Genomic DNA, 24353 nt, shown 5'->3' with positions numbered 1-24353 from the left:
CGACAGCACCAACGAACTGGGTCGACTTTGGAGCACCCGAGGTCTCTGTCCCTTGCTGTTCTCTCGGTTGTTTGTACATTGTTGGATGCTTTGTAGCGAATTCCGTAGATAACATCACTCGCAACAGCAGGGAATCGCTCCAAAATCAAGCAAATCAAGTAGTTATTTCCTTGTTTAACGATTGTTTAGGAACCTCACTGGGATTTGCTTTCAAAGTTCGCGGACAGTTGTTCACAAAGTTAATAGATATGCTAGTTTAGCATAAAATCGGTAAAAGTTGTAATGAAAACTTTGGAATTTTTGCTACAAATGAAGATATCAGTGCGTATATTGCAAACAGATTTCTAATTTCTATTTTCTATTTTTCATCTGGTATTGACAAACATTTTATTATTCCTAACAATAGTATTTAAATTAATCCCTACCTAGAATGTAACTTGTGACTGTATGCGATCAAGGAAAGAACAACTACGCAATACAAGTGTTCAACAATTACACTGTGCTTTGTACATCTCGTATCTCGAATAAACGTGCTCTGCATTATTTTATAGCAAATATTGCAGACTGCAGCAAATAGCACAGTGGTTGGAATGAAGCCAAGACAATTGAGTAATTATTTATTGGACCTTGGCATGCAGCATCGCAAAGTCTACAATTACCGTGGAGATAGGAGATTACTTAAGCGTGCTTACCGCTGGACTTTCGACCAAAGACCTTCATTAAGAACAATACCGCCAATGAGCTTAGTCGAATTCAACACTCCGGACTATTGTCTTATCAACGACCGAACATGCGGTTTACTGCTTTGTAGTCAATGCCGTGTATAAGTACAATGCATTATAGAGACCGCTGCAAGTGGAATAATTGAGTATCGACTTATGTCTTTGAAATAATATACGCGAAAAGAACGATTTTGCTCAAATATCTAAAAATTTAGTTATAAATACAGATTTGAAAATAATTTGTTGGATTATATTAAAATAATTATGAAAGATATTTATCACCAATGCTGTGCAAAATTTTAACATTTTAGCTTCTAACCCTATGTAATTATTTTGATAGTTTAATAAAAATTAGTTTTAAATTTGTATCTAGCTAAATTTTTAAATACTTTAACAAAATCGTTTTTTCCGTGTAGATTTTTTATGAATAATGTAATTATAATTTTGAAAAAATAGTTTATATTTTTTACAAAACAGATCATCACAATCTACTTCAAGATATTGCTAGAGCTTAATTGTTCTAAAAATAGCCACCTATTGGCCAAATTCTCAAGTTATTTATCAAAAAAATTTTTTGAAATGTATAATTATAATGTAAAATAAATATATAACTATAATTCAAATGTAAATATAACTGTATAAAATAAACAATATTTAATAAGAATTGCGCGTAAACTCGTAAAACTAATGAGCAAATAATAAAATATTAAATTAATTGCACAAGATGCGTAGATCAATAGAATTAATAATGTTCTTCTGATATTCATTAATATTTTATCGTCTCAATTACTATTTCAGTTTCTATTTAGTGCGTTCATTAAACAGCTTATCTCTATTTGATAGAAACTTATGTATTATTATATAATTATGTATTCTCTCCAGTATCCTAAATCTTGTTCGTTGACAACAACACCGCGAACGAACTGGGTCAACCGAGCTTTCAACTCACCCCGCCTCCACTGTCCGTATCTCACGGATTGTTCCACATTGCCGCTTCGTAGGAGATTCTGAGCACGACGGTCGATATCACGGAGAAATAGCGGGACGTAGCATATACATAGAAAAAAAGAGATGTAAAAGAGCTCATTTATCTGATTTTTAAATCCCTGCGCGTCTGTTACATTCGATGCAGATACGTTTGATTGAAACTAGCGATGCAGATTTAATGCGGATTTAATGTGCATACGAATACAAGTTCTACAATTTACGGATTTCGTGTCATTGTTTGGCGAATTTATTATCCTCCTCTCTTACTTTACTTCCGCGTCTGATAATCGATGCGATAAAAATATGGTTCGACATTATATGCGCGGGGACAGCTATTGCATGTCCACGAAGAATTACATCGTATTTTAAATTGATGAATACCTCGTCCGTCTCATATCGGTACAAATTTAATTAAAGTTCAATTAATACCCGTTAAATCCGTATTAATTCGGAAAATCAATCAGATTTAATTATCGCGAATACTATTGTACGGTTCAACCCGCCAAAGCGAAATATTAAACGTGTCAGCAAAACGTATAGACGTGAATCATTACTCGTTATTACATTTTCTTCGCGGATTTCAACGGGCAGCAAATTCTCTGAAGAAAATAACGCGTGTTTACCTCGGCGTGTGATACGCTATGTATAGAAGTCAATGTATTATTTCATACCTCAAATGACAAGATAAAAAAATTACATATAAATCCCAACGTAACCTATGCATTGCAATTTGATGTGTAATCTCGCTGTATGCCACTTTGAAATTCAAAATGAATCAGAGGAGTATAACTATATAAATTGTTTGTTTCCGCGTCACAATAGAATTTGGTAAACATGTTTGTCTTCGCGGGACATTGTCGAGAAAAGAGGGAACAAGTTGCGTGCTGATCGGTCGATCGGCCGGTACTGTCAGTGTTATACTCATGAAACGTGCATGGTACGCGGCAGGACGGCCTACGATGCGAGCTCGTAAAATCGCCGAGAGATTCGGACGATAACCAGTGTTTTCCAATTTCCGCCACGTCAAACAGCCAGCCAGATACAGGTGCATATGTCGATGATACTCGCCAATAGCATGAAATCTCCGGTTCATAAAGAGGCTGCTCCATTTTGTCGATAATAGACAACGAATACATTCCATAAAATCCTCTACCGATTTCTGTCTCATATTTTTATCTCTTCTTACGCACGCGATAGTAAAAAAAAAAAATAAAAATAAAAAAAAACAAGAGAACGAAAACAGCGATAAGGAATATTGCAAAATATATGTATATACCAAGTTCAAGCGTTACACATTCAACAATTTTACTTGAAAACTATTCTACTTCGAAACTAGTTATAATCAAGATTGTTCCTACAATGCAATAACATCATTTTATATTATAATACATTATAACGTTGAATTATCAATACACGTTCGCGTGCAGTAAAATCGATTAGATAAAAAAATAAATAACGGCAAAATCTTCTCACGCTATAATGGTATTATAAAACCAGACTCGCAAAAACAATGAAGTTAATGAGGATGTAAATCACGGCGCATAGTATTCTCCCAGGACTTTAGACTTTATTTTTCCGAAAATAACAAATGGTTGTAGCATAGTTTGCAGTGCGTTGTTGTACATACACGAAGCTGCGAGGAATACGGTATCGTGTGGTCGCTATGCCCCGCCGTACGATTTGAAAATTAATAATAATCATACCCCGCAGGACGGCAAAATTAGGGCACTTATCAGGGCTGGCTCGTTACGCTTTGCATTCAAACTGTGAATGTTCGACGTATACCCGATTTGTACACAGAGGAAATACATCGAGCCGGCTAAGGGTAGAAAGAGACGTCGGAAAGTTGGCTACTTTCCTAGCGTATGCCTCGACCCTGTGTCTCGCTTATATATCACAATATACGGTATACGAACATTATGCAACTTACTTCGTGAAGGGTGCACACGCGCGAACTGTACGAAATCAGAGCGGGTTATTTCCCGGTGACAGGTGATACGGGACCTATTCGCGTTGTATGCAACCAGTGCCAGAGAGGTACCATTGCGATGCACCGGTATACAAAGACTCTCACGAGTGTGTAGGCACACGACGAAGGCATGTAAGTAACGTCGGACAACCGAGTGGAACGACACGAGGGGGTACGGTATTGGACGGAAAGCTGAACTTTGTGTACCACGGCCGAGGGAAATATCCCCGTGAGAGCATCATTGAACCACTCTGTGTCACGCTGTGAACGCGAATGCTCGTTTCAACGACAGGTGACAGGGTTACGTCTGCCGAATGCACAAAATCGCGAAGAATGAATTTAAGTAAAGAAACCTGTAATAATATTTAACAATATCCGGGATGCTAAAATTAGTTTAATGAGCCCGTAATGCTACAACTAATTTAATGAATTAAATAAAACACGAAAGCATGCACCATGTTAATTAGAAATTTCCTGCAAATATTGGAAATTATTTTCATATAAATCTTTGTTCGCTATGCTGTAATTTAAATTTTAATCATAAAATTATTATGTAAAACAATTAGCCTGGAAATAAGTATCTTTCCTAATATGTAAACTTATTATTTTTCTTTCTTAAACTTATTTCTAAAATTATACTTATATCGAAAAGTATCCTATATATTTCAAGGTGTTATTAGCAATGATTGTAAAATAGCTTTTATCATCTCTATACGTATTAAAAAAAATTTCTATAAAGTTGAAAAAAAATTCAAGCACTCCAGTTCTTCAAACTATGTGTGCAGGCAATTGCTTGAATCACGTACTTGAGAAAGAAGAAAATTCGCGATCTTAAAAGAAAGGAACTACTTAACTCGGTAGCTCTGAAGGATGATAAAGGAAATGACCCCTTCTTAAGAATGAATGCTCTCTTCCTGCCATTTCGATATTCTACAAACTGCGGTGGAGTAAACGAACCAACGATAAAGACAGATTAAGGATAAATTTATTAAGTCTTAACTTATGTTAAGAACACCAACAATGTTATAAAAGGGGAGAGAAAAACAGTTTTGATCTACGAAAAAATGGAGACATAAAATCTCACTAAGATTGATACATGGAAAGAACGGTTTTGCCAAAGTATCTAAATATTTAGCTAGATACAAATCTAAAGATAATTTTGTTGGATTATTAAAATACAATTATGAAGTCTATTCAAGCATGATGAGCAATGTTGTAGAAATTTTCTGACAATCAGTTTAAGCATACATAATTTTTTTTATCATTTAACAAAATTATTTTCAAATTATGTGTTCAGTAAAATTTTTAGATATTTCAACAAAACTTTCTTTCCGTGCAAAAACATAAAATCACTGATTTCAATTGCATAATAAAAGCCATGCAACACAGAACGTCCAGGAATAATTAGTTCAATCGCTCATGTGTAATTATTATATATTTTCTAAAAAAAAATGTTACATCCAAATTAATTGCGTGTACTCCTTACGTTGCGAAAGAAATCTTCTATTTTTTAACAATTATAATGAAAAAGGCATTCAAAGAATAACGTAAATAAAAAGATCGTTTATCCTCATATTTAAACGATTCGTACAATGAAAACAAGAGTTTCGTCAGACGAGAGTGAGAAGAGAAAGTGTATAGTTACCAACATAGCTCGTTTCAGGTAATAAATCATGTGCGGTATGTATCGCCACCTACGTATCGTCCAATACATGCGCGTCCAACGCACGCCACGCTAAGTACCACCCAGACGTTATTTAGCACTAAAATATTAGCACGGCGAAGCCGCTGTACGACGATTAAATTACGACGCCGCAAGACTGCACGCCTTCCGGTAACGTAGGATATTTAATTTTCACGGTTGGTTTCAATGGTGAAACAAGGGGATTAAGTAATCTCATTTCCCAGATTCTAAAGAGACAGGCAAGCCGCTTGTGCCTTGGACGAAAGTAGATGGGTAGGTATACGTAGATAGGTATACACAGGCGACGAAAGATAAAGTGACTTTTGTGCACAACTCCAAGTTCGAATAGAAGAGGAGACGGGGGGGAGGGGAATGGAACTTTTCAGTCTTATATCGCGCGGAAAAGGCTGCGGAAAGTGTTGAACGGTCTCGAATCGCCGGCAAATCATTCCGAGATTAACCAAAGAGACTCGCGTTTTCGATTCCAATCTTCGTGCCCGCCTTATCCGTTCGAGCTCGTTCGCCGCTTTCGGGGAAGGGATCGATTTGTACGATAATGAAGTTCTAATCTCTGACACGGTGGGCTACGGCGTGGAAGACGTCCGGCGCAATATCGGAGACGCGTTGCGCAGGAACGATCTACACGTAAGGACGCCTGTGGAAATTGAATTATAAATTATATTCAAAGGCGTCACTTAAAGCCTCGGCGGGGCAAATGCGCGGCGAATAATGTTTCGTCCGCTGGGATTTAATTACGCTGGCGTTTCGAAGTAATTTAACGAAGGGTATTGCCAACTCCGTCCGTAAGGGAAAGAGAGAGAGAGCATAAAATTACACCGTACATCTGCGCGCTTAATGCAAGTATTTTACGACGGAAATATCAAATAGAAATTGCATCTATATAGAGATGTAGTGATTGCCTGTTTCATATGTTTCTACGTTGTGTTTCATATTGATATTTAATAAATGCAATCAATTAGATATTGTTCGACGAGAGCGCGTTTCACTAATTTCCTATTCTTGATAATTCTTTTAAAAGATTTTTTACAAATTGTATTATAAATGTTCTTCAAAGCGAACGCAGTAAACACTAAATAAATTATATCAAAATAAAATTGTCCGTAATGTATCGCACTATTATTTTATGTGACTTCTAGATGCCACTCGTAAATTATTGTCCACGATCCCCGATTCGAATAATCCTGTTCGGACCGCCCTAACAGCGCAATAATGAACTCCGTCCTTCTCGGTTCTCGATTATTAATGCACATTCCCTTCTCGCTGTTTTCGTTATAGCCGCAGTTTGCAGTAGTTTGTTAATGTCAGCCCTAAACGGCAGGCGCGGTGGTTCTATTATATCGCGCAAAGTACGACGCCTGTTACGCGCCTCGAGCCACGCCATTAGCTCGACGTCTTCGGCGAGTAGCAGAAGAAAATCGCGGCGCGAAGCTACTTGAATTTAGTGGAAGACGGCGCTCGAATATTTCATCGCCAAAAGAATTGGCAAATTGGAAATCAGCTTTTGCCCCGTCGCGAATATCATATTTATATTTTTTCTAAATAAAATATAAATATTCCTCGTTTATTTATCTTCCTCCGATTCATTCGTCTCGATGTATCCTTGCGAAATCCATCGAAATGATAATCGCATCAGCAACGCATCTGAATTATCGAGACAAGATAACGTTTGCTTTTATAATTACGAGCTGTTGAACTTTTCGTTTGCTCCGTCGAGGATAAAGTATCCAGACGCGCGCTGTTAAAGCTCGGGCATCCTTAAGAACACGAGATTCGATTCAGTGAAAATATCACCGCGAGCAGTCTTGCGGCAGTTCTTGTTAACGGACGACGAAGAGAAACGATCGGCCGTAACTCCGAATTGCCGAGTTGCCCCAAGACCATTCGAGAACAGCAGCAGCATCGCGCTCGCCCAGTTTGGGGGATAACAGGAGGATGCACCGATGTAACGCGTAAAGGGGACCACGGAGAACCGAACGACGTATGCAAATCGAGTGGGCGTTGCTTTTAAATCAATGTTCTCGCGCATTATGTGACCACTATGGACGTTAGCCGGCTTGCGTGATGGCACGGTATGTGCGTTCTCGCCGAAATGGCCTCGATACATCGATGTGGTATTCGCAGCTTGCCCGGTGAGCGATGCCTTGGTCGCCTGGGACTCCCAGGATGGCTTTTCGTGCTTAATGACCGCCGGCGGGACACGCAGTGCAGGGCGGCGTATTTAGAAAATTTCATGAAAAGTACACGATCGCGTGACTGCACGCCGACATCGCGTCGACATCGTCATCATCGCCAATCGTACCCCTTCGTCATTATGGATTCTTCGGCACGTTAACGTTGAGTGCGCCTTCGTTTACGAAGGATTCGTTGTTGTATGCAAAATGTGTTTCTCGTGAAAAGAAAGAACCTTTAGTTTCACGTTGTCGCCCGACCGAGAGATTTATAAAGAAAACATTATGTCGATCGATATCAGACGATATCCATCGAGAGCTTGCGATGGGACAACAAGCGTTATTAACATTGTTACGAGATTTTAACCGGAGGTGTTACATTTTTCAAGGTATACATCTCTCCGCGGGCAAATTTCTTTACCGAAATGTTAGCCCAGTTCCCCTATATTGGCCGCTTTCATTTGCGCAGAACGAATTTTTACACGCGCGCTAGGGACGCGAGGGAGAATCGAGTTTCCGCCCGAGCGAAAGTTACTCGACACCGTTGGCGTAGGTAGAGGACGAGGGTGAGAACGAAACACAGAAGCGAAGCAAAAGAGCAAGAGGGACAGGGAAACGCAAGCGGAGAAACCTTTTGCAGCGGCATGAACCGCGTCAACGGTCCTCTTTTTTCCACCTACTGACGCCGCCACGCCGTTGCGACATTCAATTTCCACGTTCCGCACGCAGAGCGGTTCACCGTGCGCGCGATCTATATGTGCTTCTAGATACCATATGTGCGTGCCCATGTATAAATAGATGTATATGACTATCAACAATAATTCGAATACGCCCGGTTAAGCATACGCGCGGTGAAGTTGCGATAAACCTGGGTCCCAGCGGTTCGCACGCGCATACGCGCGCAGGCGGCGCGATCGGATGCGTGCGAGAACGACACACGCGTGCACGCGCCCGCGCACCATTGAACGTATAACGCTCTCTCGATAAGCTTGTGCAACGTGCGCACGGGGTCGTTACTTCGTCCGGCTAACAGGTATGTCTATGCATTCGTGTTCACTACATTGCGTGTCGGGGGCGTGGGGCGATTCACCGCAAGTAATTAGGTGATGTGTTTATCGCACATCAGTTATCCGCCGGCACAACGTGACGGACTAACTAGTGATAATCGATTATCACCCTCGGATCGAATTTTTCACAGTTCGCCGGCGTCGCGTTACCAACGCGTGTGCACGCGTGTACTGTGGATCCGGTACACACGGTAACACGCGGTTATCCCGCCGCGAACGATCGCGTGGACGCGCGCGCGCGCCATTGGTGTGCCGATGCTCTTTGTCTATTTCAAAGAACGCGTTCGAGTGTGTTCACTGATTCGATAACGAAATCTCCTTGAATTTTAGAGCGCGATCGACCGTACGAAATTATCTACGAAATTTTGAGAGAAAAAAAGGCGATTAAGCACCTATTAAGTATACATCGTATAGATCGACCCGTAATGTCGACTGTGCAATGGGGAATAAATATTATATACGATTCAGGAGCGGTTTTTTTTTTAACGCCAATATTCGAAAAGGAGACTTGGCGAATATACCTGTTTCTCAAGATGGAATGTGGTGATCGATAACTTTAAGATCGCGGTTTCTCTGGGTCACGTTGATCCGCCACTGATAGAACTACTTTAGAAAAACTCGAGTCGAAGAAAGAGCCGGCTATCTCTTTCTATCTCTTCAATCCTCTCGGTTACGACCGCTTAAAAAGCGGAAAGAAGCTGAACGCCCGGCCGGGGCGAAACGCGTATTACTTGGAAAGTGTATGTCGTTCCGTAACCAAGACGAAACTTGAGTTGGAAAATTGCGGTAAGTAGGTAATCCCGAAATTGATCGAGGGGAGCTTTCTACACGAGGCGAACTTTAATATCGCATCTGACGTCACCGTAGAGACACCGTAAAATATTATTATGCAAATTAATGAGAGACAGAAGGTCTTTTTAATGCTTTAATACTGTGTATTTCGTCTAGACAGAATCCATTTAATACCTCTAATATCTCGTGATGCGAGATTATCTCTTTAATTCTTCCTTTTAACGCTCCCTTTGCGATGGCGAGCGACCAAGAAGATCGCGTACACGAGCAAAACAGCTCGATCTCTAGACGCTTCGGACGAACGCAATAATGGTTATATACATGGTGTTTACAACAGATAGCTTTAAAGCTTTCGCGAAATCTACTTGTATCAGTATTGACCAGATGAAGTGTCGTGTAACTTTACTGACAATAAAATGCTGCCTTTAAACGTATTTGCGAGGGACTTGAAGAAGAGGAGGAGGAGGAACACAGATGTTTTCCTGATTTTCGTACAAAAACGATCGACAATAGTCCTCATTGAAAATTTGTTATTCCAGTGGTGTATTAAAATTCAGCTATAGTCAAGAAAGCGTGAATGCCTGAGTGAAGGTAGTTTCAACATCTCGTATTGTTTAACTGGAAAGTTTCTCCTGCTTGAATACTCGCCATGATTAAAGAGCTGCCTCGTCGGCGTTCTCGCAATGAAACTCGCCGTTTCCAGGACAGACATTGTTCTGAAACTCCCCGCCGCACGACGGACGCGAATCGACTGTTAAACGTTGCGTTCGCGCGGGGCGGCATAATGCGCGGAAAAATAACCTGGTTAGCCCGCGCGAATACGCAATGGACCATTTACAGAAACGCTAACCCAGTTTTGCATTTTAATATCGCTGATGTCAGCTAGCCTGCACCGTGTATATTGTCAATGGCAGCCATCGAAAGCAGACAATGCGATTGTATTTTAATAACGCATTAAGAGATACGAGCGTTTAATGGACCGATGAAGCTACAAGGGACGATCGATGAAATTACATTGTTTGTCGTTTATTGTTACACACAGAATAACATTCAAATGCTTTTAATAAGAAGTAACTAACATTATAAGTTATATTTCATCTGGCGAATGCTTGAAACCTTTACAAGTGGAATAAATTCAAATGAACTGGTTTTGTTTTCATACGATATGATTCTCGGCAGTAAAAGTGGATGAGGCAGTAATAAAAGTAGATTATATTCGAGCCATAAAAGTTTTACTTAAGATAAGCGAGAAAAAATAGAATTTTTAGTCAAATGTTAAAGACATATCGCGAGAAGCAATACGTATCTACATCGTCCAATAAATAATTGACCTTTATTACTACTTCAACCGATTAATCAGTTTGTGTTTGAAAAAATTATTTTATAAATTATTATCGCACATGTCGTGAATAATTAAATGTGTACGAGACTGATGTGTAAATCTGATTCACTAACATCGCGAAGAAAGAATTTTTGTGGCTCCGAAAACTTTCACGTAGAAATTCCTTTTTCAGCCGTTCCCGCAAAATCTCCTCGTCACTATTCAGGAACCTCACTCGAGTTTCAAAGCTCAGTACGTGAGATTTTTTAACATGGATATCTGCTAAAGTCTATCTAGTCGATGTGATTTTAATGATATCTCGTGTCGCACTACCTTACAACTAAAGCTCTTCAAAGCGCGTTTTGATTTGGCATAATTAATTGATATTTCCTCGAGGCGAAGAAAAGTCTATTTATTTATTTATTTTTTTTTTTTTACGATTATTACTGCTACCCCGTAAAATATATTAAAAAAAAGAGAGGACCCACAACACATATAAAAATATCATAGTACGCACGGCGAAATGTTTCACGGAAATACGGTCAGGTTTCCCGCAGTAATTTCCACGATTGTACAATATACCATAATTGGTAGTCGCGTATTTGCTCTCGCCGTCGCTACCCTCGCTGTGCCGCAAATTCCTATAATATTGCAAAAGGCGCGGGTATTGCAGGGATATAAATTGTCCGCCGTTATTTTTCACGCTCCACGTCTGATATGGCTGGGAATGCCCGTGGCTCATTTCTGCGCGACAACATTTATGATCTTTCGACGAATATACTCGATTGGATATTTCGGATTAAGTTATTCCGCGGAGACGTTGTGCGCTACTTTATTGACCCGCGAACCAGCCGACAATTGATGTTTTTTAATGTCTTATTACGAGTCGAGGAAAGTTAACCGTTATACAAACTCAATCCTACAATCGATGGAATTAACGACTATTGTACACGTACGCCCCGCGAGCTCTCGCGATCATTGGGAGTTGGCGGAGAACACAAAAATGGTGGCGAGACATTGTCGTACCAACACGACACATAATTTATGTACACTCCGTCGCGACACTACGATAATGAAAGAGTCACGATGCGAGTTAATTAACTCGGCGAAACCAGAAAAAAGGGACGCCGGAGTCGATTAGAGTTGGATATACTTTATCTGCTTACTTGAGCGTTTGTTTTTTTCTTCCTCTCTTTTTTTTTGGCAAACGGGACGCGTGGAAACTTTTTGATTTATACCGCGCAGCGTTTGTCCGTATTTCTCCAGAAGTTTTTCTTTCATAATGCAAAAGATACACCGGCGCTTAAGTGCCGTTTCGAACAGTTGCGTTAACGTTACCCTATCTCGGCCAACTGTTTTTCCATTTCTTCGTTTCTTGTTAAATTTTAAATTACAATTTTCTTCAGACGGCAAAACATTTTTTTTTATCCCTATTCCAACACACGAGATTCGCAGTCGTTCGCATTCGTTGGACGAAATACTATAGATTCCAGAGCAGTATTCATACTGAATTTAACGGAGACTTTGCACAAGCCTTATAGCTCATGTGAGAGGCACATTGGAACACTTGGAACACACGCACTTCTCCCGTTTCACTATTGCGGATTGTGAATTCAGCTTAACTAACCTAACTCGATTTCTCTCAGTGCACTGGGTCATATCGGTAAATTGAAGTTACTTGTCTTTCCAACACTATGTCGCGTCTCTCAATTAGTCGGCGCGCACAAGAAAGCCTGTGACCTTCTTTGGTGCACAGGTGCACGACTTGCGGAAGAATCACAATGAGCTACGGTAACATTCTATGGTTACTGTAAACTCTCCGAGAAAACTTTTTGGTCCGAGCTCCAACGAGTCTTGGAAATTGTAGTTCACACTATCAGGACGCGGGATGTATTTCAAACTACGTAATTGTATCCTTTTATTTCGAAATAACAGTAAACGTCAGTGGCGATGAACAATTGGAGGGTTTTAATTTTCGCGCGTGCATTTTTTTTTTTTTATCTTATCGATGGTATCAATAGCGAAATCAACGTCTCACGTTATATCGCGTGAATAAGCGGGGCGTAAAAGTTGTAACGCAAAAACAATCAATTTTCGCCTGTAAGGCAGAATGTAGATAAAGGCAATAGGAAGCTTTATAAGCTGAATAGGATTATGAATAATTAACAAACTGTCTTGGCAGTTATATAAATCACGTCTAATGGATTTTGTATAGCTTCCAATGCAATTGCCTTTCGCTCTGAGAATCTCTCCGCGCTTACAAGAGCTACCTGGATACCCACACAATTCTCCGGTGAAAATTCCATCTCGCTCGAGGCATTGCTATTCCAGCGAACAAATTCCAGCGCCACAGCAATTAAATTCTAAGACGGTGGCGCTGATGAATCGAGCTTTTTTTAATTACGGAGAACGAGTGCGGAATAAATTCTAACGAAACTCTCTGAGGCGCGTCCGACGCCCTCGCGCGATAGCCGGTAACTGTCGTCGAGCCGATGCGATGGCGGAGGCGCGTTACACGGACGGAAATGCAGACGCATTCCAGACAGTGATTTTAACAGCGCCGTTTCGCGAAACATTAGGATTACTCGCGTAGCGCTGTCGCAGTTTAACGGCTTTCACGTTCGAAAGTAATTAGGTTAATTCCGCTAAAAGCCCGCGTGGCCGGAGGCACGCCGAAATTATCAGCAGTTTTACTCGAGTTCGAGCGGAAAAATAAGATTAACTCGGAAACTACCGGAGAACAATGAACGCGAATCAAAATAAAGAAAAAGATTAACAATCCGCCATGGGGGGCTAGACGGACGCAATTAGTCGCCCTTTATTTTTTCCCGCGTTGCGTCTATGCATATATCCCGAACATTCCCATTTTTAGCAACGTGCGATTCACGCCCGCCGTGAAATATGAAAAATATTCACAAGCGTCGAAACACACTCGACTTCCGCGGCTTTCGCGGTATTCTTTCCGGACACGTTTCGATCGGCTGAATTCTCGACACGTTTTTATTCCAAGTACATTCCCGTCGCGCTACGCGAATGGATTTCACCGTGCGGAGGGATGACGTGGTACCGCGGCAGAGGAGGACGGAATTATCGATGTCACGAATGTACTCGTGCACGACAGCTACTTCCTGGCGCATTACGGCCGGTCACTGCTACTGCGACGGCGGCAAGTTTTTCAATTTCCAGGCGGCTCGAAACTCGAAAGCCGCCGTTATCATCCGAAAGGGGCTGCGTGCCGCTCGCAGCGGGGGACACGCGGAGGGCCACGTCACGCTAATCCAGGAGCCGTGCCCATGCAAGTGAGTGTAGCGACATCGTCTGTAATTAGTTTCGCCATTAAACGACTTTGAAGTTTGCCCCGGCGATAAGCGCGGCTTACATCGCGCCGGCACCTTCGCCATGTAATGCTCGAGACAAAAGCCCGGGCGAAATTCCGCTGATTGCTTCGTCGAAAACACTTATATTGCTAGCGAAAATGCATAAAGTTAGAGCGATGTTTAACGATAAGAATCAACTGACGTGGACTTTTAATTATGGCAAATGATTACGCGAGAATTTTCGTGCCGCTTTCCCCGCTCACCTAGCTGTTCGCTACGCTTAGCTTTGATAATGCGAAAACCGTAGGCGATGAAACGCTACGATATGCTACGGATAAGGAAATAAATTATCATTGTTACTGAGAAATATCAATAATAATTATTGTTGTATTATTCATTCGCAAATAATTATTACTCCTTAATGAACGAGCCGATCAATATTATTAATAGTACACTGCGTACGCATTAGTTAACGTGCGTGCGTCTCCGCATCGGCAAAGCGTGTCACGCTCTTCTACACTGAAGTAAAATAACTTTCGCTTCAGAGCGCATCTCCGCCTCCTGAAACATATAATAATTCTCTGCCACGAGACACCGAGGCACCCTGTCTATTCGCTTAAGTTTGCCCCGAGCGAACGCTACGAAATGCTCGAATAAGTATCTCGGTGCTCGTTGTAAATCTGATCACGATTTGTCTCGGTTGCGATGGTTACGTCGCGATGACGCCATACCGAAGGGAATGCGCCGCGAAGACTATTCGAGAGATTTATCCAGGAAGAGATTGAAGAAATATTCACGGGGAGACGAGGGATTAAAAAAAATTTATAAACGATACTCCGCGACAAGTCGCGTCACGAGCGAAACGCTGCGGACTATAACATGCCGATACGTAGACATTCGCATTGGCGATAGTCACTGCGCGAAATTGCTTTTTATGGAAAGTTGTTCGGAGAAGGCGTTCGCTGGGATAGAGTCGGGGAAAATTGTCGGTTGAGCAAAAGAAGATAAGAAGATTGCAACGAGACCGATAAAGTATGGTATGGGAGCGGTGGAGAAGCGCAAGAGCCACGCGCGCGCAGCAAGAAAGACGAGGGACGAAGAAAACGTAGATGAGAAGTCAACTGAATAATATCGCGCCGGTCTGTGTATTTGCTCGCCGGAGAAGTTGCGGAATAGTCGGTTGCTTCGTTACGGCCGCGGATCTACTTACGAGTAATTAGTCTAACAAGCATCGAGCCGAAGGCGAGGTTAGACTGGTAATCCAGTAAGCGATCGCGGATAATCACGTGAATCTCTCGATGCGCTTCGATTACGCTTCGAGATCGATCGGTGGATCGTAATCTCGAGCTCGTGTAACATCAACGCCAAAACCATGGCGGGTTTTTTTTTCCCCTCCGGAGGGAAGGGGGAGGGAGGAGCAAAGCAGTTTGAAGGCATATATTCGGGAGTCTCGTTAGGTGATAAATTATTGCGCGATCGTCGTTCGGAAATTTATTGCTGCGCTCCATCGCTCATGCCCCCCAACAATATGCCGCTTATATTGGATGTACTTTACTGTAGAATTTTATTTTATCACCGGAAACGCTTTCGCTCCAAACACAGATAAATCAACATGGAGTCAAATGGATCACGCTGCTGCGTAAACGTTACGTTTTTATCGCACACCTGTACACGTTTGCATTCCATTACGCGTTGAGATCAATGCTACGCGATTACACATTGATATTCGATTTAACGCACGCTTGAGAACTTGCGCGCGTTGCAAATCAGAGCGATTCGGCCGATTTATATGATTTTTTTTTATTGCCCGACGTACGACGAAGGAAACGCTGACTTTTTGGGACTCTTCTAAGCCGACGATTCATTGTTGGAGAACTCATCATGTGCTCACGTCGTCGGTGTATAGATATAATGCGACGAAATATGGGACGTGCCGGCGGCAATTTGCAAAATTTATCTCACCGGGCGAGCCAACCAGAGCGACGACGGTGGCGAGATAGTGGCGAGAGGATCTGGGCGATTCTCCTATCCATGGCGATTGCTTCGTGGTGAAAGCTCGTGTTGCCAAAGGCTATGTAATCTTTAAGCCACACTATTAGCGAGGCGCGCCACTATTGTGCGACATATTTTGTGGATTTACAGCTTAATGCGCCTCGCAAAATATCATGTTTAAATGGCTCGCGGCCTAATTTAAAAATTTGAAAGCTAAATGAAACTCTCTAAGCGACAATACGTAAAAGGCACAAATTTTGTAAACTCACAGTGAATACAAAAGCGTTTATTAAACTTAAAACAGAAAAGCGAAATAGTTAATTAATTAAAAGTTCTAATTCAGTGAATTTATATTTCGCGGAATTGTTCCTGCGAATTTTCAGAAAATAGAGAATTGTTTTCCTTTTATCGCTCGTGCATCGGTCAGACACGCGTAAAGGCATGCACTTTAGCGTTACAAAGAGATTGCGGCGAGAGCCACGGTGCTGATATCTCGTTCGCCGCACATTCGGCACGCGAAAGCTCCTCGGCATTCTCTCAACAGCACTTTGCGTTGCCCGGCGATGCCGAGCGCGCGTGAAACTTTACGTCGGCGTGTATAGAGAGGTTGAACGAGAAACATCTGAACGCCGAGTAGTAACGTCGCGTCGAACCCCGCTCGTTGCTCCCAAACCTTCGAGACGACCTAATAATCGGCCGACGGACATCCACGGTCGAGAGGTCGATCGAGATGGCGTCCGATGGCGGACCGGGATTATACCCCGGAGGGAAATCGCCGAGAAGGAATCAGCACGATCGCGGTGAACGACCTACACGGACGTATACGTACAATGCTACCGGAATCATTTCGGATTACCTTCGAAGATCGGCGATTTCGATCTCAGCGTGGCATTGACTACTCTTACATCGCGGGAGAACTCTACGTCTCGTAGCTACGTTCCGATTCGCGCGATCGTACCGATTTCTTCGAGAGGCGTAGGACGCAATTGTTTTCTGCTTTCCAAGGTGCACCTGATACCATTTCGTTGTGATTTCCTCGATCTCTTTGGTGTTTCGAATAAAGATTTTTTTTTTTTTTTTTTGTAGCGCGGAAGAAAAGTCTGCTTTCTCGAAAATGCGTTTACCGAACACGAGATTTTAGTGAGAAAAAGAAATGGCGTTATATAATTGTAAAATTATCAATGCATTTAGTTTCTATTGAATAATCCACGTAATAATGTATAATAATTCTGTCAACGCGTAAATTATGTTATATTAAATATGTGCAAAAGTTGCTATAGATTTCTTTAACTACTTCTGACCCACTTCTCCTATAATAAATAAAAAGAGATTATTATTTACTCAAACTTTTCCTGAATAAGAAGTAAACTTTATAGCCTCGCACGTGTATATTACATCATAGCGCTTATCTTCAGTACAAAAGACGCACCTGCTTTCTTAACTTTCTTTACCGCTACGTCAATATTAAGAAACTATGTCATTTATAAAATTAATTTCTCTCCTTTACACGTAGATTACATTACTTTGATTGAGTACTGTTAACAAACCTTTAAATAAGGTTAAAGTAAAATAAAAATTATGCTGATATTTCTGCAAGTTTTTATAAAAATTGCACATAATGAAACATTAAAAACTTGCTATTCTTTTTAGGATTTTAGTATAATAAATAACATTATAATCAAAACAAATTTCAATATTAATAATTTAATTCCGATACATTAAAATAATTTCATTTAATATAATAATAATCATTAAATTGATTTAATGCTGTATTTGTATATACTGAAATTATAACTCTCATTACATTATTTATATAACTATCGTATTTAAACAGTTTTTCAGTATGTACATTGTTGTATTATATATTATTTAACATTACACTGTATTTGTTTTACTTTTCACAACACCGTTTCCAATTGTAACAGTACAAATACCAAGACATTTTAATCGTGCAACAAGACCCACTGTGTCTCACGCGAAACTCTAGTTTATAGCGCGTACTTGTCACTTGATATCGTGCCTTCGTCGCTCGAAATCAAAAGCAGATCAGGTCTACAGTAAGACAACACTGTTGTACGGAAGCAGATCTCAATTCAATTAGGAAAAATAGATATGCATCTGTAAAGCTGAATGTTCACGAAGTTGATTATTCATTAAATTCTCTTAACAATTTGTAGTTGGGTGATGCAAAAAATTTTACTAAGTCTCATAAAATCATTATTTTAGCATTTTTACAAACATTAGTGTAAGTTAATTGGGATTTAAATGTCATTATCTCATACTTAAGTTTTGTTAGCGGAAAGAAGAAAATAACGTATTAAACCATGATTGAGATTAACCGACGTTAGTAGGAAATCACAACGTCTGTGGTATGGCGGTAATATTATCCCGGTATCCTGTCTGGCTGGTCAAAGCTCATCTCATAACACGGCGGCTCATCTTGAGGAAACGGCTTTTAATTCGCATGTTTCTCGCCGCCCGGGCGGCGGCTTATAACCGTGTAGCGAAGGGTGTAAGCTGAGAACAATGGTGCCAGTCATATCATCCGCTTGGTATTCGTGGCACCTTCCTCTCCCCAAGCACAAGGATAAGAGAAGAAGAGATTTAACACGGAAATAAGACGATTACGGCTTAGCTTAACGCTGCTGCTGCTAAAATCTTACGCCTATCCCCCTCCTTTGACTTTAAAACGATACCGTGAATGAGGAACGCGTTTTGCCTTAGCTCTTCGTTCCGTCGGAATGGACTGTCTATTCATCAGGCGGAATTTAAACTGTTAAACTCCTCGATATCTCGATCTCATTATCGTGAAATACGATACGGTGGAAAGATCTACTTGCACGTACGATGAAAATTGTGTAATCAACGTTACGAGTACGTCAGGCTCTGAGAATACACGAAATCGATATCGGGAATTTTTAGATGCAGTAACTTCGTTACAATAAATATACGTTAATAAACAAAGCAGAGCGACGGATGCATTATCGCGAAATAACGTGGCCATTATGGGTTTGTGTAAAGTATCTTCATAATTTTTGCGTACTTAATCTATACTTTTTACATAAAATGTACACGTAAGCTCGAGTCTCATTTCTACAGCATTCGCTGGATGTAATTAGAGTTTTGTCCGCAGAGAATCAAGCACTCCGTATTAGCGAAAGCTTCACGTTCTCACTTTTTTATCGATCGCCTTCTCTCAACCCACGTTTCCCACGGATCGTTGCAACCCCGAGGCGGTCCTATGGTCACCACGTTCCGTGAGATATTATTGGTCTGCGTGGAGAGAGGGAGAGAGAGAGAGAGAGAGAGAGAGAGAGAGAGAGAGAGAGAGAGAGAGCGCGCAAGGCTAGACCGCTGTCCGAACGGATAAGTTTAGCAGGACCAATTGGAAAAGTCGGTCAAGTGCTCTCGTGCTGTCCGTATTTGCGGTCGCAAGGGAGGATCGTCATCGGGTGTCCAATAGGGTGATTCCCACGAGGAACCGCCGGTCAGCTGTGAGCTTATTATTTCTGATAATAACAGGTCAACCGATATATCGGGGCGAACCGTTCGCGCGAGGGACTCTCGATGTGAATTTTCTCGTAGACATATAATCCGCTGGTCCGCGGCTTGATTGGACCGGCATCGGCAGGTCGCTCAATATATTTCTATTTGAATCCGCGTGATCGTTCTCGTCGGTTGGATAACGACGAAAGAAATTCTCTCATAAAGTATGCTATCCGTGGAATCAATTTTAATCACAGTTCTGTCGCCCGAATCTATTTACTTGGAGATTGATTGCAATTCGTAAAAAGAAGAAAGAATGTGTGTGCGCATGTCGCTGTAACGTATGCAAAATATGATCGATGAATAACGAGAATTATACGTGGTAGATGTCAATATTTTGCAACTGTAAAAAAGAAACGTCATGAACTTTTCCAAGTCGTGGCATTAAAAATTCATGCTTATCATTCTGTATTAATGCTTGATTTATTAGGAAGACTTCAAGATGAATAATATTCGTATCCATTGTTGTACTTATCAAGAATGTGTGCATCCTTGATCTTTATTTCAGAAATAAAGCTCAAGCCATTCTAAGCATCCTTCCATTTGTGTAATAAGATTGATATAATTTATTAAAGAGACGCAGAGCGTGAGAATAAGTTTCTATTCATGATATCGCGATAAATTAATGCGTTTCCATTAGTCCCAGAAACCGTGTTTTAGCTCGGCAATGTCCATGGAGCATCCGCGAAACGGGAAAACGCTGAAAGGATTTCTCTCCGGTTCCGTCGCTCTGGTCGACTCTTTTCGCTCCTGCAAAGAACTTCCGTAATTCGCTTACGCATTCGCAATGGACTTATCCTTGCCTCCGTTTTGCACGCTTTCCCGGGGTTTATCCGACCAGAAATCTCAGAAAGAACTTATTACGTAAAGGGCGAACGAAAGGGGAGAAAGAAAAGTACGGATGGTGCAGAGAAGACGAGGAAAAGATCATTAATTGGCTTCTCCGATTCTCTCTTACGCAATATAAGCACGTTGTTTCAGTTTCCCACTTTCTTTTTTGCTTCGTCCATATTCTGATTTACACTGCTTTCTTACTACGACCGCTCATTTTTTTTTAACCGTATCGTTAAATCACGTTCGACGTTATATATTAACTGCACCTTCGTAGTTTCTGATATACGAGCAAGGATTTATTTCTTCTCAGTTATAAAGAGTTAGAGTTTACATATTTATAAGAATAGATTTAAATAAGACGATGTTGAAATGATAATATACGCGGATCGACTGGAGAAGATGAGCATTGCATTTCACTGGCGGTACAGTTATTCTAAAAATCGTGCAATCGGAGCCACGTGATATATCTTATTTCTTGCTGTGTACAAAGTATTTGAAATCGAGAGGTAAATAATGAGCACGATTTATCTGCATTGCATTTGTCATGTCGCAAAATCCAGTCACGGATATTGGAAAAACATTCGGAACCGGCGGGATGCCGCCAATAAGATCGATAAAACTTGAGATGCGGTAACGACGTGAGAAATCTAGGTAAAAAACCGTAGCGCGGGAACGACATTTGCGTAGAGTTGGCCGATAGTGGTGATGGTGGTGGCGGTGTGTAGGCTAGTTTGAGAGGTTTTTAGTATTTCCTCATTTTCTGAAAGGCACTTTTGTCCTCTTGGAAAATGCGAGACTTACCCGGACTAATGCACGGTAATCGCACGGCAGCTGACGAAGGCTCCACAAGTCTGACCCTACGTCGTCATGAATGATTCAGTGAGCGGACGTAGTACGGAGGGTCATTATCGTTATAAAGGGGAATGAATTTTACACGAAACACCGTAGACGTTGCGCAATAACGCGTGACATTCATCGCCAGGGAATATGCTTCATTGCGCGCCAATGAAAGAAGCCTGGATTAATAAATAACAAATGTAAATTGTTCCGATACCATTGAACTATGCATGTTACGCGGTACGAGAATAGAGGATCCGATATATGACAAATTTATACGCGCACATTAGCAACTAATAAAATTAAGAAATTAAACAGTATGACTAGAACGTTATATTGAAAATGACATTTTGGTTTCTCTCTTTTCTTAATAAATTAGTTATACTAATTAGAAAAAAAACTGAACCTGCGATGATAATGCTAAAAATAAATGAACTAATGTACTTTATTTTTAATCAATACTTGCACCATTAATTCAATTGTTTTTTTTTTTCTCAAAGAGCATTATTTTTCCTCGCATAAATAATCATTGACTTATAGAAGTAACTCTCGTTCTTCAATTCAGAATCGCTGAAAATGAGATGCGATATTGAAACTAGCGTGGTTCGATCTTTGAACTTATCTTCGCGTGCTTAAAGGACACCTTCCGTTCTCGCTTTATGAAATTCATGTTATAAGTCTCTCAAGTGAGTTGATTGGATTGGCTCGCGCGACCCTGTGGCGTAACTCCATTTTTGTGAAAACGCGAAAGCCGGCCGAGATTCATAATACTACGAGCTACGCGGTATATGGACGCCATAGCTTAGATTTCGATTTTGACGAAGCTTTACGCGAGCGTCGAATGGCACCAATTTTCGCGGGCCTCGTGAAACTCCCAATGTACAGAACGGATGAAACTTTATGAAATTCATGAGGGACGGTCGGCGCACTTACCGACCGAAGTAGCTTGGCACGAATATTTCTAGGAAATCGTCGCCGCAGGGAGTAAGAAACTTTTCATGGATTTTTATATAAACTTCGGATCTTTGATTCTGCCATAAAATTTTCAACTGCGAATGAGTGACGGTATCGAGAGTTGAATATCTTCAAATTGTCTCTGAATTTAGTAGTATATAGTTTGCGTTTTGCTAATCAGATGTCGAAGCGACTCGTTTATCTAAACTCCTTTTGCATTGTGTTTTCATATTGTTAAACTTGTTATTAATAAATTTGAAATAATATGAATGACTCACCGAATGTGATAACTTCCACAAGAGCCCGAGCCTTTTACTGCATCTTCGATGTGCGTGGTTAATTCTGTAAGCATATAATTACACTTCATATAATAATGTGATATAATAAATTAGACACTTATCATCTACATAAAAAAATGCGACTTCATTTATTGGAAGTATTTCTTAATTAATTTTGCTGAATCTTTTTTATTTTTCATTAATTACGATTGCTTCTTGAATAGCGGTCGATGATTCGAATGAAAGACTAAAGTCCGGACATTCGCAGCTTTAGAAACTTTGGTGTGACAAAGTACTTGAGAACTAAGAATGACCAGCGGCAAGAAGTTTTATCCGCAGGACACGCTTGAAACGAAGAGGAAGTGAGTTTGCGGTACGAGTGCGAGAACGACAGGATCTTCGAAAGCGATCGCGACTCTCGCGAGAAAAAGGTGACTGGGGGGTGCGCATTGATTTCAGACGAAAGACGGGGGCGACATCGGTGATGGTGCGTTTCCATATGTATTCCAGCATTTCAAGGTGGTCGAGTAGTCGATACCCTTCTTTATCATTTTTATGGTCGAGTAGGAGGCCGTGGCGGAAACGTTCGCATATTTATTCGCCAGTGGTAGCAATAAAACACAGGCCTGCGCGCATATCCGGCTGTCGTGTCGGTGTTTTCTCGCGGCGTATAATATCTCGCTCAGGAATTTTGCGACGGCAAAAAGTTTAGGTACATGCGCGTGTGTAAAAGCACATCTGATTCGAGTAAAAAATGAGGATGAACGGGTAGGATAGCGGCCCGCCTAGCAAACTTGATGAAACGTTGGAAGACTATTCCCGGCAGATTCATCGGCTAACTTTAGCCGCCTTCTTCGTGCGCTTCTTCGGTTCCCATCGAAGTTGTCTAACTTCATAGTGGATGTGTTTGATAATGGCATACCTCGGAGTACCGAAGTTGGTCCACGTACTGCCGAGAAGCGACTCCTCGACGCCTCTATACTTGCACGTATACAAATACTTTGATAAGTAAGGAAAAATAGCGAACGCGTTTCCGATACATTCACTTGTACGCATTGTGGCGACGGACAAGCATACGTAAGAAGAAGCGTACACAAGTTCATAGAAAAATATTGACATTTAAATATGCGAGAGAAACTATCGAACGCGCGATATTATAGCTACGTCGTCTGGGAAACTTTAGTCAGGCTTTGAACAATTTTCTTCATTTTTACTCGCAACAAACGTATCGAAGATTTATCCATAGATAGAGATAATCCCGATGCTCCCAAGACTCGAGAATCGACATTTTGACAGCGGGACACTTTGACAACTGTCTTGCGCGTTCTCTTTTGCTGGGCCATCAGATCGATCTCTGAATTATACGTAATCAATTAGATTGGTGAAGAGCCTTTTATTTCAAAGGATGGCAGACGCGTCACGATATTGACTTAATGGTACTTCATGATTTATTCAAGTCGTAGCATGACAATGAGTTTGACGATCGAGGATAATGGGTTTGTCGCTATAATTATTTTGCGTCACAAGGACAAAGACACGCACTTTAAGATATTGTACGATGTAACGTTTTAACACAAGCAAACGATTGGATCAATAAAAATCAAGATGGCTTTTGTGAAAAACTCATTAAAACATTAAAAGGCAAAAACATTCTTTTTTAAATAAGTTTTTAAATTAAATAACTGAAATTGAAAAAGGAATATTATTCATAAATGAGCACTTCTTTGCAAGAATTTCGTCATCACAAACACATACACACGCACACACACACATGCGCGCGTACACATACACATATATATGAGCTTTTACATTATGCGATTTATAATATTTCATCTTGGTATTCCGTCGCAACTTAAATTTCGTG

The 24353-nt window shown here is 40.9% G+C and overlaps 1 protein-coding gene across 2 annotated transcripts in view; it reads right to left on the bottom strand.

Annotated features, from left to right (window-relative positions):
* Positions 1-24353, bottom strand: part of LOC105193438 (discoidin domain-containing receptor 2) — a 206924-nt gene that overhangs the window by 104475 nt on the left and 78096 nt on the right. For both annotated transcript variants that reach the window (XM_026135908.2, XM_026135907.2), the window contains one exon: positions 22490-22553. The gene's annotated coding sequence lies outside the window, so the exon portion shown is untranslated. The remainder of the gene's footprint in view (positions 1-22489; positions 22554-24353) is intronic.

This window comes from Solenopsis invicta, chromosome 9 (assembly GCF_016802725.1).
Source record: "Solenopsis invicta isolate M01_SB chromosome 9, UNIL_Sinv_3.0, whole genome shotgun sequence".
In the NCBI taxonomy this organism is placed as follows: Eukaryota; Metazoa; Arthropoda; class Insecta; order Hymenoptera; family Formicidae; genus Solenopsis; species Solenopsis invicta.
This window is presented reverse-complemented; position numbering and strand designations above follow the sequence as displayed.